Consider the following 18,282-nt stretch of genomic DNA (forward strand, 5'->3'; position numbering starts at 1 on the left):
CAATTCCGTAGATAACATTAGAGGTTTTACAGTTCAAATTTTCCCACATTTTGGTATTAAAACTTTTTCAAGTTAGATTGCTGGTAAAAGAGGTCCTTGTGATCAAAATGTCACAGGTTTAACATTTTTTGGCAGAACATTTAGAAATAGAACACATAGGACCAGAATCTGCAAATATATCTGCGAGAAAAACATGGCATTGCTTGAAAACGTTGAAGGAGCTGTTGCTCTATACCAAAACTGTGAATCTGTTGACTGTACATATGACATATCTTTAATGTTCCTTAGGACAATCTGAGGGACACCAAGTGAAGTCCTAGAGTATATGTCCCTTATGGACTCTGAGGAGTGACGCCTTATTAAACTGGGCGACGCGTTTGCCAGTATGGTAGTGTTATATGCCGTACTGCTCATAAAAGAGGAATTATCCTCGGGGACAGACTGTCCATCAGCAGAGATACTTGCTCGGTGGTTAAAATGAAAAAATGACAATAACAAACCCTAAACCATCTCAAAAATCCATAAAAAGAAATATAAATTCAAAGCAGAGCTATACGGACCTCCAAATAGATAAGAGGTAGGATCAAGTGCCTAGGAGGAGTAAGCATCCTTGGCTGACCGGTCACACCCGCCGCGCGCCCAATGTCATATCGGTAAAAATTTCATTGCTAGGAAATACGGTATGTCGTAATTTGGAGAAAATATCATGGTCGGGAAAAACGGAGAAAAATACTTGGAAAATTCGGTATTCAATCAATAGTAGGGAGCAGAGCATTCACGGACCTCTTGAAAACTTCAGAGGCAGGATAAGGTGCCTAGGAGGAGTGAGCATCATCTGCCGACCGGTCACACCCACCGTGTGATCTTTGTTGTAAATCGGAAATCAACAACCGGAAAAGTCCGTAGACAATTAGGTAATTAATTATGGTCTAACAGTTAATATGAAAAAAGTCAGCTACGCCACTTCTTGGGGCCTCAGTATTGGTCCAGGGTTCACGATTTAAACAATTTAGAATCTACATTATTTGAAGATGCTTACATAGTAATATCACAGATTGAAGTACTGTAGTTCTTGAGAAGAAAATTTCTAAATAATTTCCCTATATATTTAATTGTTAAACTTTGAATCCCTTTTGGGGCCCCAGTTTTGGTCTTGGGGTGACTTGTTAACAATTCTGAATCTACAGCATTTGAGGATGCTTGCATAGAAATCTCACAAACTGTATTTTTAAATATGTTTCCTATACGTTTATCTGTTAAACTTTAAACCCCTCATGGGGCCTCACTAATTGTATGGCCGTGACGATTTTCATAACTTATAATCTACATTATTTGAGGATACTTGCACTGTAATCCAAGAAATTGTAGCATTATAGTTTTTGACAAGACGATTTTTAAATACCTTCTTTGTATATTTCTTATGCTAAAATTTGAACCCATATTGGTCACAAATTTATCAATTTGAAATCTACAGTATTTGAGGATGATTGCATAGTAATATCACAAATTGAAGCATTGTTGGTCTTGAAAAGAAGATGTTTAACATTTCCTCTATATCTTTTATATTAAACTTTAAACCCCTTTTAGGTCCATGGTTTTGGGCTTACAATTTTACAAATTTACAATCTACAGTATTTGAGGATGCTTGCATAGTAATATCACAAATTGTACCATTGTGGTTATTGAAAATTGTTTTCCTATATATTTTATGTTCTTGGTCCGGGGTCACAATTTAAACAATTTAGAATCTACATAATTTGAGGATGTTTGTATAGTTATATCACAAATTGGAACAATGTATTTCTTGAGAAGAAGATTTTTAAACAGCTTCCCTATATAAACCCTTCTTTGGGCCCCCGTATTGTCCATCGGTTAGGATTTCAACAATTCAGAATCTTAATAATATACACAAGCTTTGGTGTAAATATTGATATTTCTGGTGCAGTGGTTCTTAAGAAGAATTCTTTCTCGGGCTCGAATTCTTAAATATAAAGATGTAGCTGCCACGTTTTGATCCGGTGTTTAAACATTATCTAGTTTTTATATATTATTTAGTTTAGTTTAGTGCTAGTTTTGTAGATGTTTTTCTTCTTTCTTATGTAGTTTTTATTTTGTTGTCCTGAAGAAGGGACGGGTTGTCCCGAAAATTTGACAATATTTTACTTTATTGTTCGTGTCGTTGGTTATTTTTAGTGCTTTTTTATATCCCATCTTATAACCGTGTATCTTTTGATCCGACACTTTAGATAACGAGTGTTGTTGGTTTGCTAGTGCTTCTTATATATATATATATATATATATATATATATATATATATATATATATATATATATATATATATATATATATATAGCTGATATCAACAAAAAAAACATTGAATAAATCGGTTGAGGAGCGTTCATTACATTTGTTGTAAAATTTACTCTATTTTAAGTCATGTTATCACATGAGTCTTTGAATTGAACACACTCAATGCTTTGAAGGTAATGAAGAATGCGTTATTACATCTTACTCAGAAAGCAGGGTAAAAATTAGATAAGATCCTTTGATCTATTGGAAGCATTTAAAATTCAAAGATAACGATTAGTCGTAGTGCGTCAAAAAGACTTCTCTTTTATGTTAAAGCATGTTTTGTTCATTCTTGTTCTGCATAAACAGTTATGTAAGATTGGGAAAACCCACACAGTGGCGTCGGAACTAAATTGAAAGTGGGGGGGGGGGCTAGACTAATCCTCAGATATCTTGACAAGCAAAATAAAAAACCAAAACAAACAAAACAAAACAAAAACCTAATTCCAAAAATCAGGAAAATCCTATTCCGGAGGGGGGGGGGGGGGGGATTGGGGGTATACCTATGGCTCCACCATCTCAATATTTCCGTCTTCTCAAGATAACTTTTGGAACAATTTTCTTTCCTGCGAGAAAAAGTGTGTGTGTGTGGGGGGGGGGGGGGGGGGAGGGCTGAACCCTCTATGATGCTATGTGCCTAATGGTTAGGTCTAATTTTGCAAAGCTAAGGCTAAGCCTCCTAAGGTATCATTTTTACATGTGATTGCATTTTAAACAAAGACTATGAATATGTAACTCATTGTGTGAAATACATGTACATTGTTGCCATGGTTTTAGGGGGGTAGAAAAATTTAGCACTTTAAAAAATATATCAATTATTCTATTATTTTGACTCGTGTATTTATGGTCAAGTCAAGTGATAGAACTTTACAAAAGTGTGTATTTTATATTTACTAAATAAATATCTTTTTTTAATCTGCCAAAAGGCCAAAGCACAGAACATTAATTTCAAAGACTTTTATGATATAAAGGTGTAACTACGACGGTAAATCTCAGCAGTCATTAGATTAGATATCATAATAATATTTTACATTAAATTTGCTTAAAGTACATGTGGGTAAATACCAAAAATTGTCATAATACTATATCAAAGTTCACATTTTTTGAGTTTTCAAGTTTAATTTAGAATCTAACATGTAGTAAAAAAGGTAATAAATAAAGATATTTTTAAGTTTTCTTAAGATATTCTCACGTTTTACAGTAACAGGATGATTATAAAAGTCATTTCATATGTGGAGAATTGCTGACTTCTAAATCCGCAGTTCATACATTTTGTTAACAATATATATGCAAATGGGAAATAAAAGCCCAGTGTTTTATATATAGCTAGATATTGATATTAAATATGTGTGTTCTTAACAATTGCTCCAGGTTGTACTGTCGAATCACAGGTCTCTTATACTGCAGACATTTATACTTTCAGGACGACGGAACCAATTTCACTTGTGCAGATATATAGCGCATCTAAAAGGAGTGATTGTTACTAACATCTCATTACTACGTCACAATAACTAAAAGTCAATGAAAATCGCTTATGACACAATATATATAGCTGTTCAACCTCATCGATACACACTTTATGTACCGCAATTAGTGGCTGACCTTGCAATAATTTAACATGCTAAAATATGCATTTCAACGTTATTTAACATGCATTTAGTACTGTGGCGAGTTTTATATCAGTTCAAGTTAATTATAACCATCTACATAGGTTAGTTTACAGAATTTGAGCCATTGAACAAATCATTTTTACTTCCATCCGCTTCAACACACGTATTGAAAATAGAGTAAAACCGCCCCTTTGCTGAAGTTTTGAACTATTTTATCATACACAAATGTTAAGCATACTTTAATAGTTGTTTTGTTTCATGAGTCAACCTCTTAATAATGTACAAAAACTTTTTCTTAGAGTTTGCACAGTACTTCACATGAAAAATTGAAGAAAAATAACAACAAACCGCACTATGGCATTTACCCCATCAATCGACGTCAATGACATGGCCATTTCTTAAATGATATTAATTCAAAATCATCATATAAGTGCCATATTTTAATTTGAATAGAAAATCGATTGCAGTTTTTAAAAAAAATTATTTTGTCTCTCACAAGAACGCTTTTTCCCATTATGTTCAATTGAAGAAGAGATGTAACACAAACATTTTATAAATGGTCCCTACTAAAAATTTAATTTGATTTTTTGTTATTATTTTTTTGGATTGATTTTTATGTATATTTAGCAACTCTAACTCATATGAAATTTTCAAGAAAATCCCTATTATCTGAATTGGGTCCGGCGTCTTTAATTCTTTATTACAACACAAATGGAATCTTCAAGAGAATTTTACCCATGACAGAACAGCCTTCCTAAGAATTCTTTTACAGCTGCATGCTGTAAACGTGTTTTTGGCAAGCGTGTTATCTCAGTGTGTGCCATTTGTGGTGACATCAATTTCAAATCACTAGTATTGTCTTGCATCCATTATACTAACGACAACTATCTTTTTCAGCAGGATTTTCTAAAATGTGTTGATGAAAAATAAATTGTGGATATCTTATCAAAGCAATATTTCATATAGTTACCTTGCAAATGGTGTTAAAGCCATTGAGATAAGGGTCACTGCATATTTTAGATGCACTGCTTCAATTTAGAAGTTGCAAACGTTAACAGTGCTGAACTTGGAAGTCAACACCGCATTTATAGCATTCGTCTTTTTCTTTGTTCTTCTTAAACTTTGCCGTGTGTCCAAGTTTAGCAACTCTCCCCTTCACCAGAGATGAAGAATGATTGTTTCCTCTTGTCAGTTAATGTTAATAATTTTTAAACGGGGTCACGTGACCCCGTCTATTGGTTTACTGTCAGCCGAAGTCTCAAACCGGAAGCCACGCGTAGATCACATGAATTGAGTCTACGCGTAAGAAAATAGTGCAGAAAGTTTTCTTGCATTTAAGAAAATATGTGTTATAAAAACACGCATTAAATCTTTTTAAGTCCTCTGTGTATAAACAATTTCTATTTAGAAAATAAACAAATAGTTTTATTGATCAAAATATTCTTGCTCGGGTTCAAATGCGGAATGAGTTACGTAACTGAATGCACAGCGCCGTTGACGATTCAGTTGGTGTACGAGCTCATTAATCAATAGAAGAGGTTGATGGTGGAATCGAAATTAAAGTTCCCAAACGCAATGTGCCATTTTTGAAAAGTTGTGAATTTTATTTTGACAATCTTTCACCTTAATATTACCAAACTTCCTGCGCAAGCCGAAGTTAAAATCGGGACGGGTTATACACAGATGTTTAACAAATTAAATAGGTGTTTCATTGGCCTCCAGTCTACTTGCGGTATGACTGCTGTTCGTCTCTAAAGGAATTTTGTACAAAGAAAATAAAAACAAGTCTGAATTTGCCTTCTCGTTCGTTAGCTCTTTAGTTGATTAAACTGAATATGAATTTTAAACAATTCATTGTAAGCAAAATCTATAATAGATTATACATTTTGAAAGACTTATACATCATATAATATATACAATCTTATCGATTGAAGAACCAAGTTAAATGTTAATGTTCATGTTTTCCGGCTTAGTTGGAATCAGGCTTGGGGTGAATTACATTGTAAAATAATGCATTACATTACCATTACTTCATGAATTAGGGCATTAAATTACCAATACCATTACTTAATTTTCTTGAAGTAATGCATTACATTACCATTACATGAGTTAAGTAATGCATTACCATTTCTTTGTGAAAAGTCAATAAGTTTTAAAAAAGTAATTTAAAAACTAAATACATGTAAAGAGTTTTTGTAAATATTTCATAATTAAAACATGCTTAAAATATTTACAGGTTCATGTTCACTATCAGGTTCAAATTTAATGACTTATACAAGATTGCTGTAGCAACTGTAGTTCTCAAAGTAAGGTTGGTCCCGTAACATTTACACGCTAATGGCGGAGTTGACAATCTCTGTTATTTATGTCTCTGATTTTCGGAGTATGATTTTTAATGAAAGGAACGGTTATATCGTAATTCGTGTAGGTGATGCACGGGTTTACACAAAAAAGTAGTAAGTGGAGAACGGATTTATTTTTACCTATAAATTTTGCATGAATCGCAAATGAAGAAAATCGTGTGAGATAAGTCGGTCTTAAAAATCAAAATGGCGACCGTTACAAATCTTTTTATTGTCAAAGTTCTTGGAATCTTATTGTAAAAAAAATATTTCTAACGTCAGGTGCCTGTGTTTGTTATCGGCATACAAATGTTCACTTTGTTTGTTAATTCAGCAGTTTAAGAGTTTTTGGGGTTTTCATAAAACTTTTATTACGGATACCGTCCGACTTGTGGATTTTCCCTTGGATCACAAAATTGAATAAATCTAATGATTAGAATTATCTACTTTGATACAGTTGTTTGCCCGGTTAGTATTAATCTTAAAAATTTTTCCTGGGGGTCTTTTTTTTTTTTATAATATACCGTTGTGTCAATTTTCTACAATTATGAAGGCCGGGATTGAGTAAAATTTAGACAAAGAAGCAGACAATTGCAAAAAAGCCGAATTAACGTAAATTCAAACTCATAAATTTTGGAAGCATATTCGAGGAAATCCAGGACAATTATAAATTCAAACTTTCAAGACCCCGTCTTTCAGTACTCTCAGTACTTTGATTTTGACATTCATCTGAAAGAACATACACATGTACCGTAATGAAATATTTATATCATATACCTAGTAGTGTATCAGCCCTGATACACGTGTTTTGGACTAGGTGAGACAGCAACTGGAAGCTAGGGCTGTATCACCCTCGGGGCTGATATTTCTATGTCTCAGCCCGTCGTCAAGGGGGTGTAGTGCCCTCAAATTTAAAATCGCTAATTCCCAAATATCTCTGCTTTAAATTAAGACTAGTTTGTTAAATAACGATAGAATAACAAATAAATAATACAAAGCATCACCTTACACGTCTGAATATTTTTATTTATTGCTGATATTTGAAAAATAATATATCAAAAATAACGCCAAAGAGTGATATGTATCTAAGCAAGGGGAGGTAACCTACACAACGGTTGTGTATTCAGAACAATAGCACGCTTTATTTAATATCAATCAACATTTAAATTATGGAAGATATAACGTTAGAGAAGGATGGAACGAGACTTAATCTTAGAAAACCAGAGATTAGACTATAAAAATTAAGTGATTAAAGTAATGGACGCGCTTTTATGAACGTTCTCAAACAACTTGCTATAACTGAAGTATGAATTTTTATAAATGGAATCTGACAGGAAACTTACGAAAACCCAGTGAAGGAATTTGACTCATTACGACGTTGCGAGGAATAAAAGATTCTCTCTCGATAATTTTGAATTCTAGAAGATAGTGCTTCATTTCAGGCTTGGGCCGATACCAACCGCTCGGGCTGATACCAGGGCCGAGATCAAAACAACAGTGTGATATTCTATATTAATCATATAGATATCATATGTTAGGTCATTATCTATAATCAGTGTCAGTTATATTATTGAGTCTTTATGGAATCATTAACATGGTAGATCAAAGACATAGTCCGAGTTCTCATAAATTGAAAATTTTCAAAAACATGCAAAATTCAAAATTATCATATAAATTTTGTTTTTAAGAAATTTCCCTAGGAAATTTTAGTCACTGGTCGCTGGTTCAAACCCAGCTGTGGTCACTTGATGTTGTGTGTTGTGCACTAAGACAAGGCACTTTATCTACATTGTCTCAGTCCACCCAGCTGAAATTGGGTACCGGCTTACGCTGGGGGTTAACCAGCGATGGACTGGTGTCCCATCCAGGGGGAGTCAATGACTCTCATCCGCTTAGCACCACGGAAACCGGGGATAAGCACCGGTCCTATGCGCCTTCATGTCTCAGAGAAGGATTTAACTGAACTAACTGACTCATTAGAGAGTAATGATTACGTAACTAATTAAGTACGCAAAAGGGTAACTCGTGTGAATTTTTTTAAATGTTTAATTAAGGGTCTTCCACACACCTTGGAAAAGTTCTGCATACAAGCCCATTCTTCTAAATTACTTAAAAATATGGATTTTCGGCATGTGTTCGACTTGGAAAAGACAAAAAATAATTTCAATTTTTTTTTGGGGGGGGGGGGGGGGCAACTTTTTAAATTTTACTGTTGTTCATGAAAATAAAAGTCCCTGCAGTACTCAAACTCTTGACCTGCGGGTTGGTAGACCAAAGAAACACCCATTGCGCCACAGAGATAGACAACAAATTATGGCGATATAAACTGTTTTACAATGCGTTAAAATCGCCATGTTATGACGTACTGTCATAAAAAGTAGAAGTCACGGGTTGTCGAGGATCCTTAAATATCTTTATGATAGCCTATCTGGAATATTTTATCATATCAACCAATCAATCGCATCTTGTATGAAACTTGAAAGCTACTGTACAGTATATTCTGAGTATTCTTTGTGTCATTGATTCCTTGTAATACCGGTTATTATGAAAATGACTATAAACATGTATAACAAATATATTGTAAATTTCTCTAAGCAAAATGAGCGAACCCTTTATCTTTCAGTGCAGTAACGTATTATGAAATCACCATTTGAACATAAATGCTCGATGTGCAAAGGTGTCACAAAATATCAAAGGTTTAAAACAAGTCTAACGTTATCTTCCGTTTATTGAGATTCCATTGTGCTTAATTTAATGTTAAAAGAAATCCTATACGCCTTGTACAGTGTTCATAACTATATACTGACATTTTTTTTTCAGAATGATCGATGAATGCCTAACAAAAACAATATAAACTAGAACGTTTTTGTCGTCAAAAGTAGGGTTTTTTTTCGACATCCCATTTCCCCCTTTTTTTAAATGTCAAAAAAAAAAATCATCTCTTTATTTCTGAACGCCTTGGTATAACCAGTTGCATAGATAGGAACTTATGAGTAGTGCAATGTCATAAGAAAGACAACTCCAGAACTTTACAGGGAGCTACACTTCTAATTTTCAAAAGAATATTTTCAAAAAATCATTTTAAAGTAAGTATTAATTCCTGGGACACAAAACTTGGTATGCCTACAGTATTTATGATTTAAATTCTTAGAGCAAAGCGAGATAACTCTTTCTTTAAAAAAAGTTTAAATTTAAACAAGGTGTGATCTTTAGGCCTTTCAAACCCCTATAAGGAGTCAAAAAGTGGCTCCTCGGACCACAATTTTTAGATTTATCTTTGTGTTTTTAACAATAAACTGAAAAGATTTTAAACATCGGACGAAAAATCAAAAAGTTACAGCTAAAGGGCTGTTTTAAACGTTAGCCCCTGCAGACCCCTTATTTTTTCGAATTGTCTACCCAAAACTCTTTCCGGTCCGCGGACTGTGTGTGTCATTATATAGATGAAATATTGTAACATTTAACTGAAAACTTTTTGAGAAAACGAATGACGCGTGATTTTTGTTTAACATTGAAACTCCCATAGACGATTTTCATTGACCTATTAAACCGGAAGTAGTCAACATATTTTAATGAAACTCGGAATGTATATTAATTACTTCTACCTTAATAATGTCCGGGCATCAAATAAATTTTAAAGGTCATTTGAATGTTTTTGTTTTTTCATCCCCCTTTTCTAAATTTGTGGGCTTTATATTTCAAAAACGGTAAGATAAAGATACTTGTGAACGCTTATAATTTTGTAAGGCTAGACAAGGTACATCTAATTCTAAAATTTGAACCTTCAAACTTATAGAATAAAAAAAAATATTGCGTTTTCTTTAATTTTTAGAATTGTCCCTCCAGTTCCGGAACCGGAAGTCTAAAACCTTACATTCCATAGATTGAAAGGTTTGCTGTATAACTGTTGCATAATTGAATCAATATATCTGACAGCTTTTAAAAAATCCTGTCAAAAAAACTGTCTTGTATAATAAAAAAAAAGACGAAAACAATAGGTCTTTTCGACTTAAAGTCGAAAAGCCCTGATAAAACAGAAGAATAACAATAGGTCTTTTCGACCGAAAGTCGAAAAGCCCTAATTCTTCATAAAATTGATGTCAATAAACAGTGCGACATTTAAGTCCGGACATGACAAAGTCCGGGCTTTTAGCTACCATTTCCATTGGACATAGCTTACTTTTGTTTATATATCTTGGTGGGACATTTTCCTTTGATCCTATCATGTCAGCATGAATGTACACATTGCTCTAGTTTTCTTGTAATTGTCTCTCAAATATCAAAATCCCATGGGATTTTGGTGGGATTTTTCATCCCATCTCAAACCCCACTAAAATCCCATGGGAGAAAAAAATCTTTGTGGGATATAAACTCCCGTTGGATTTTTTCTCCCATCATTGGTGTTTATAGGATAAATAATCCTCTAAAAGGCTTTTATAGGATTTAAAATCCTATGAATCACCATGTTGGGATATTTTATCCCAGAGGATAAAAAGTCCTCTAAATATATCATCTTGATTGATTGTATGTTGGGGTTAACTAAACACTTATGATTCAATTGTCTGATCATATAGTCTAGTAAAAGCAATATTCAAACAACCAATGTATTAATTTATTAGATAATGTCATTATATCCATCTAATGAATTACACGTGCTAAATTATATGTACCATCAATAACATATTCTTCTTGAAATGACTTAATAGAGCTTATAACAATAAGATCTAACAAATTCTGAGAAAATAAATACCAAGAATTACCAATTCTATTGAATATTAATAAAAGTATTTCTGTTTATGTAAACCCACAAACTCTTATGATTCAATTGTCTGATCATATAGTCTAGTAAAAGCAATACTAGTATTCAAAAAACCAATGTATTAATTTATTAGATAATGTCATTATATCCATCTAATGAATTACATGTGCTAAATTATATGTACCATCGATAACATATTCTTCTTGAAATGACTTAATAGAGCTTATAACAATAAGATTTAACAAATTCTGAGAAAATAAATACCAAAAATTACCAATTCTATTGAATATTAATGAAAATACTTCTGTTTATGTAAACCCATAAACTCTTACTTTTCACTGCTGCAAGGAGACTCATTTTTGTTTAAAATTTTGATTGATTGATATGATTTGATTTGATACTGTACATCAGGTGAACCGGCATGACCCAAGGAACAAGAAAATATATGATTAATGGGCGGGGATCTCGACTATTTTCAAGATATTTGGGCACTTCCTGTTCAAAGGGGGGGGGGGGGGGGGGGGGAGGGGGGTCATGACCACCCTTGGGGCCCATGACCTATATACTATTTGATGCTCCTTGACACAAGGAACAAGAATATATTTAGTTTAGGGGTGGGGATCTCAACCATTTTTGAGATATTTGGGCACTTCCTGTTCAATGGGGGTCAGGAAAACCCCCAGGGCCCATAACCTACATACCATTTGATGCCCCTTAACACAAATGACAAGAATATAAGTAGTCTGGGGTTGGGGATCTCATAGGAATTTAATGAGATATTTGAATTAGGGCACTTCCTGTGTCAGGGGTAGACGGAACCACCCCCATATGGCCATAACCTACCGGTATATACCATATGATGCCCCATTACACAAGGAACAAGAATATTTATGGTTTAAGGGTGAGGAGTCACGGTTTTTCAAATATTAAGTAATTTCCCATTAACCTGGGGGTTGGGGAATATATATAGTCCCCAGAGATCATATCTATAATGTACCATGTATTGACCATAATTAACACTCAATATATTTAGCATTTGAAAAATCCATGTCAATATCTTTAACGGTTTCAAGTTATAACCATTTACAATATAGTGTATAATTTTTCCCTAAGGATTCAATGTTAGACCCCACCCCTTATTTGACCCCCCAAAACTATGGTTGCCCAACCCCAATTTAAAAACAATAAATTCAAAATTTAAAACAGGGTATGCAGGCCTATCATATCCTTGAGTTGTGTACAACTCTGTTCAACCATCTCTGAGAAACGCGATGGACAAGTTCAAAGGCAAGAAAGAAGAAAAAGAAGAAACCGCTTTCAAAAACAATGTCTCCAAACTTCTTTTGGGAGACTTAATTACAAAAGGTACAATGTAAACAATTATTTTTATATGCATACAGAAGGAGAGTTCATAAATACTCCCTCTTCGGTTACATGTGTAGAATGGCCACCACTTGAGTAAAATTTGGCCTACCCAGAAAGTTGGAATTTCCTATCCTGATGACAATTTATAGGCTTAAGTTAATTACTGAGATAAGCGATAAAAACAAGTTTTTATCAATTTAATCATTAAATTTATAAATCTGCAGTGAAGTTGCTCTCTGGTTTTATGAAATAACATTAAGAAACCTGACTAATTATAAATACCCATTTTTTTTTTTATAAGAATATGTCTCTTTCAAATGTAGTAATTACATGTAAACAAATGTAGTTATCATAGTATCAACCTTAAAAACCCAAGTGTATGTATCCTGTGCAAAAGTGATATTTAAGATGTTTTTACATTAGTTAAAAAATCATCTCTCTTCTTTTATTACGCATATACATGTATGATATGTAAAGGTACACTTGACCTTCAAATAACATCTAGCTACTATATTTATGGTACTTCTATTGAATCGAACAAGAATCAACATATTTTTACCCTTTTATTGTATATATGCGTCAAAAATGTAGAAATACATGTAAAAATTGAACATTTTTCATGAAATTCTTATTCATCTCCAGCTACCCTGGTGTGTTTGAATTTTATTTAAATTAAAGGTAGGCATATCATACTTGCAGGTCCTACTGTTTTAGCATGCATATGGTTTATCAAAAGGAGACTAGAAACCAGAATAGATAAGATATTCACTAAATATGATTGTTAAACTTCCATTTTCATGAAAAAAAAAAAAAACACATGCAGGATGGCATGTCTAGTTGTGAATAAAAATGCTACAAATCATCCATTTACCAAAAAAAGAGCAATTTCTGAGCATCAGTGATGATTATTTCAAATATGTGTAAGAAATGACCCTAGAAAATTGCCACAAATTTCATAATATTAGGTAAAATATTTCAAACTATAAATGCTTTTTATGACAATCAAAATAGGGGGAGTGTAATACATGTAAGAGTATTTCTAAGTGATTTGATGCTTTTATCATGGTAATATTATATAGATGTATGTAGTACTGAATAAGGTTTCTTATTCAAGGAGGTTGAACAACAATTGATGTCTAAAAGATTAAGTTAATATGTTTTACTAAAGGAGAGCCCCATGAATCTGTGTTAAATAGAGGAGTGGGGAAATGGTAGGTTCACTTAAATGGCTATATTTTTCTTAGACCTCAATGGAATTGGCAATATGATGCATATTTTTTCTCAGAATTGCATAAGCTTTCTAATTTCATCTTTTCATAGAATTTTAGTGTAAGTTAAAGAGAGCAAGTCACACAGTTTTGGATAATAATGAGAGTAACCCCTTACCAAAATAAGTTGTTTGCGGCAAATTTGCAGCAAACTTGCCGCAAATTTTTGGCAAACTGATTAGTTTACCAGAAAACTTTAGAACTTGTTTGCCGATCTTTGCCAGTAGTAGCGAACTTCTGGTAAACCTCTTATATTTTGCCAGAAGTTTACCAGACACCCAAGTATGTTTGCAGCTTCTTCACCAGAAGTGGCAAACTTTTGGCAAACACCTAAAAATTTGCCAGAAGTTTATCACAAACATTTCTTTTTTCTCTGGTTTTTTTTTTACTTCATGAGCTTGCCAAAGCTTTACCAGAAATAAGACTTATACAATTTCATACACATTCAGCACAAATTGAAGACTGTCAATTATAATGAATTGCTTTTATAATTTGTGTATATTTGTATAGAGAAAAAATAAATCTAATTAATATTTTCGGATTTAAGTTTTATTCTAAGATAGTATCGATAAAAATGTTTATTATTACGAAAATAAGATCAACTTTAATCGCATGATGCTTCATAATGAACCCCCCCCCCCCGACCCCATGTATTACGTGAACACCAACCTGTCTGTTCTTTTGTTATGCTATATTCTTTTTTCCTACGTTCAAATATCAGTCAACTTGGATTTGAGTATCTAAACCGCTTGATGTTGAATCAGGTAGATTGAAGAGTTTTCCGTAACGTTATGCTGTTCAGTGTTTGTTTCTACTTTTACTTTTGTTTCAATGTTAAGCTACGCGCGCGCTGATTGGTCGATCAATAGCTAGCCGCCAATTTTCACATTCGATGCTGCCATGTTGTCTGTCATCACCGAGATGGTAAAATGAATGAAAATAAGGGAATAAGGCTGTGCACAAGGTAAAAGAAACATTGTCAATGGAGTGTTTACTTTTGGAAAATCTACGGCTAAACAGAGGACGAATATAAGTGAATGAATCAAGTCTCAACACCAAGGCCACTGCATGCACCATCTGCATGATCATGAGCACGTTTTTGAAAAAGTAAGTGAAGTAATGAAAACATATTCGTTGAATGGCAGTTTAAACAGTTATTGGAATATAAAACGAAAGACTGTGATCTATTATAAAGAGTTTAACAGTATAAGGTCGTCCCTATGACAATGCGGGGTGTCGATTCAAGCAAAACGCTCGTTATTGACATCGTTGTGATGCATGTCTTGCATGAACAAATAATTTAAATTTGAAATTTATTTAAACAACGCCAAATTTAGGATATTATCATTACATAGTGTATAAGTACATTTTATATGATTTACATTTTATTACTTAAATAAAAGAATTCATGTTCTACTCGCATAGTCAGAGTTAGAGTAGGCCTAGTGCAAATTTGTAGCTTTATATAATAGATTGAGTAAGTATAGGATAGGCTACCTTGTTTTTCTTAGAAACTGCTTAAAATCTGAAAACAATTGTGCTTATATGAAATCCATTTATCTTCCCAATAGGTGTCTGCCCTGGTGACTGGGTTACACAGACCTAAAGAAAACCATGCATGAACAACTAACTCACTGATTTTATGATCAAATGATGCAACCAAAAAAGAGTGAAGACAGAATTTGTGTAAGACTTAGTAGAAAAGCATATAAACAACAGTGCTGAAGTTTGACCATTCCATTGTGGGCATTATTGTGATATTCGGCTATTTGTGTGATATTGTTTATGTGTAAAAATTAAATCGGAGAGCACGTACAGGAGACTGTCATAAAAAAGACATCGAGAATGCCTTAAAGAATCCGTGATTAATTGTAACATGACCAGTGACCATGCAGGGCTTAATTGTGAACTACCGGTAAAAAGTATCGACCTAATTTCCGAAAAATATACGGTACATGTAATTGAACTTCGCTCATTGTGAACTTTTGTACAAGTCCATCTGTGCATGCATGTTGTGATCAAACTGCATTCAAGTTTATCGATCTGCAGCAACAAATCATCACCTATAGGTTGAGTACTATTTGTCAAATTTCATTATGGTTTGTTCATCATTTTTGTGTTTATTTTTGAAATTTATAAAATGTGTAAAATTTACAGTTAATTACTTGTGTCCTTTATCTCTAATTTTGCTGCAACTGTTTAAGTTAAACAACATCTTTGTTAATTACCAGTAGAAGTTATTTATTAATTGATTGAAAAGCATAGTACATGTATTAGTAACTCATTATTAAATGATTATTAGTGTTTATAAATTGTTTTTCTTATGTTGTAATATCTTAAAGTTGCTATGTTTATCTGTAAGCTTGCGGCAAATTTACCGCAAACAGTTTGCCGGAAGCTAATTTGCATACGAATTCTGAACTTGCTGCAAATTTGCCGCAAATAGTTTGCCAGAAGCTAATTTGCATACGAATTCTGTACTTCCCGCAACTTTGCCGCAAACAGTTTCCCAGAAGCTAATTTGCATACGAATTCTGAACTTCCCGCAACTTTACCGCAAACAGTTTGCCAGAAGCTAATTTGCATACGAATTCTGAACTTCCCGCAAATTTGCGGCAACTGTTTGTCACAAATTTGCAGCAAACTCTCTGCAAATTTGCGGCAACTGTTTGCCAGAGGCCTTATATTTTGGTAAGGGACTCCCTCCTAAATGATTATTTTTTTTAAAATGAAATATGTTTAAAGATATTAATTGTTCCTCTTGAGTTGAGAATTGTAACTCATTTTTAAAGAAGTGTTCATCCCACGGGTACCTAAGGAAGTTTTTGTCCCATGCTTTTCCTTTATGAAAAAGTAATTGTCCCATGCCTGTTAAATGAACTGGGTCCCATAATAGTGATAAATTTAAGGTTCTCAAAAATTATAGCTCGATCATACAGCCTCAAAACATTAGATTTGCTCATCTGATCGACTTATATTGGAATCATTATTATATGACTGACATTTATTAGTCAAGATTGTTTTAAAATATCTACTGAATGGCGGATCAGAAGCTGGAACCCATTAATTTCTTAAATAACATTTATTTATCATGCAGTTGTATTATGTTGGTCTCAGTGGTACTTTTATGGATATTGTGAGGTTATACTATAAACACTTAAATTTTTATTCAATAGTTATGTTTCATATTAAATTTTTCCTAATACTCTAATTTAAGCATATTTTATTGAGTAATCAAATGGATTAGGCAACAGGCAAAGCCTATATAAACCCTCTCCAAAATAAAAAGTCAAGAAGTGGTGTTATAAAATAATCATAGAATATAGTATAATATAGTATGTAGTATAATTTACCAGTTTACAGAGTGATATGTTATTGATATATTTGTATACAAAACAAAGGATAATTGGATAGTAAATATTAAGCTTGACTTTTGTCATATGATGATAAATTAACTTGTTGTTTAGCATATACATGAACACATTCATTCCTACATTTATAAACCCATCACCTCATTCATTCATACCGACAGACAGACATAGAATATTAGTCCTAATACTCTGCTCAATGAGCTTAAATAAAGCTCTGAATACATACATGTATTTTTAACCAGTGAACCCTAATGTTCAACAACTCTCTCTCTCTCCCCTAATGAATGATTTCGGTTTGTTTCAAAGTTAATTAATATGAACATGATTATATATACCGGGTTTGTTTTCTTTCTCTCGATTCTCTGAAAATTTTTGGCCATAGGTTTTAAAGGATTAATTCTGATTTTTAACTTGCAGTTACCTACATGTAGTACTTAATTATTTCTGATCGACTTCTTCTATTCATTGACAAGATGTTTTAGTAACTAAAAGCCTTGTATTTATGTTACTCATTATTTACTGAAGTTGTTGTCTTTCTGGGCAGTCATATGGTATATCATGTACATGAATATTGTTGTTTGACAATACACTTATTAAAATGTACATGTAGTAGTGTAACAAGGACTATTCATAAAACCACAATGTCTATTCTAGATGATGTAGATATACTGGCAGCCTATGGAAATATGCCCCCATGTACTTCATGTATATATTAACTCATATCAGTAAACAGCAGTTAGAACATGAACTAAGATGGCAAATGGATATCCACATTAAATACTCCTAAATGAAGAACATAAAAACTATCAAAGGAAAATTCTTGCCTAGAAAATTATACATCTCAATGAACATTCCTAAACATATTGTTAGCTAGATCAACAATAGCACAGTTTCGATGTGGGGTACTACCCCTGAAAATAGAGACTGCACCATTTCAGGGTGAACTTGTCTAGACTGAGTGCACATGAAAACTCTGTAGATGAAATACATGTAGAGGACACATTCCAATTTCTTCTGAAATGAACTTAGATTACAGTCTCAGAAGAAAGCTTTTATTTTAAAAAGAAAAAGAAAAATTTTATACACATGTATAATTAATATTATTCGAAGAATATAAGTTGATATATGAGTTTACTTTGTAATAGGAGTAGTAAAATAATTTGACTATAACAATAGAAACGGTTCCTGACAAAAGTCTTCACTCCTAAGTTGATATAT

The 18,282-nt window shown here is 33.0% G+C and overlaps 1 long non-coding RNA gene across 1 annotated transcript; it reads left to right on the forward strand.

The window, feature by feature from the left end:
- The first annotated feature begins 14,354 nt into the window (after positions 1-14,354).
- LOC117692212 (uncharacterized) lies at positions 14,355-16,005 on the forward strand. Its single transcript, XR_004603642.2, has 2 exons — positions 14,355-14,800; positions 15,265-16,005. It is a non-coding gene; the product is annotated as an uncharacterized lncRNA (long non-coding RNA).
- Positions 16,006-18,282: the final 2,277 nt, after the last annotated feature.

Source organism: Magallana gigas, chromosome 2, assembly GCF_963853765.1.
Source record: "Magallana gigas chromosome 2, xbMagGiga1.1, whole genome shotgun sequence".
Taxonomy (NCBI): domain Eukaryota; kingdom Metazoa; phylum Mollusca; class Bivalvia; order Ostreida; family Ostreidae; genus Magallana; species Magallana gigas.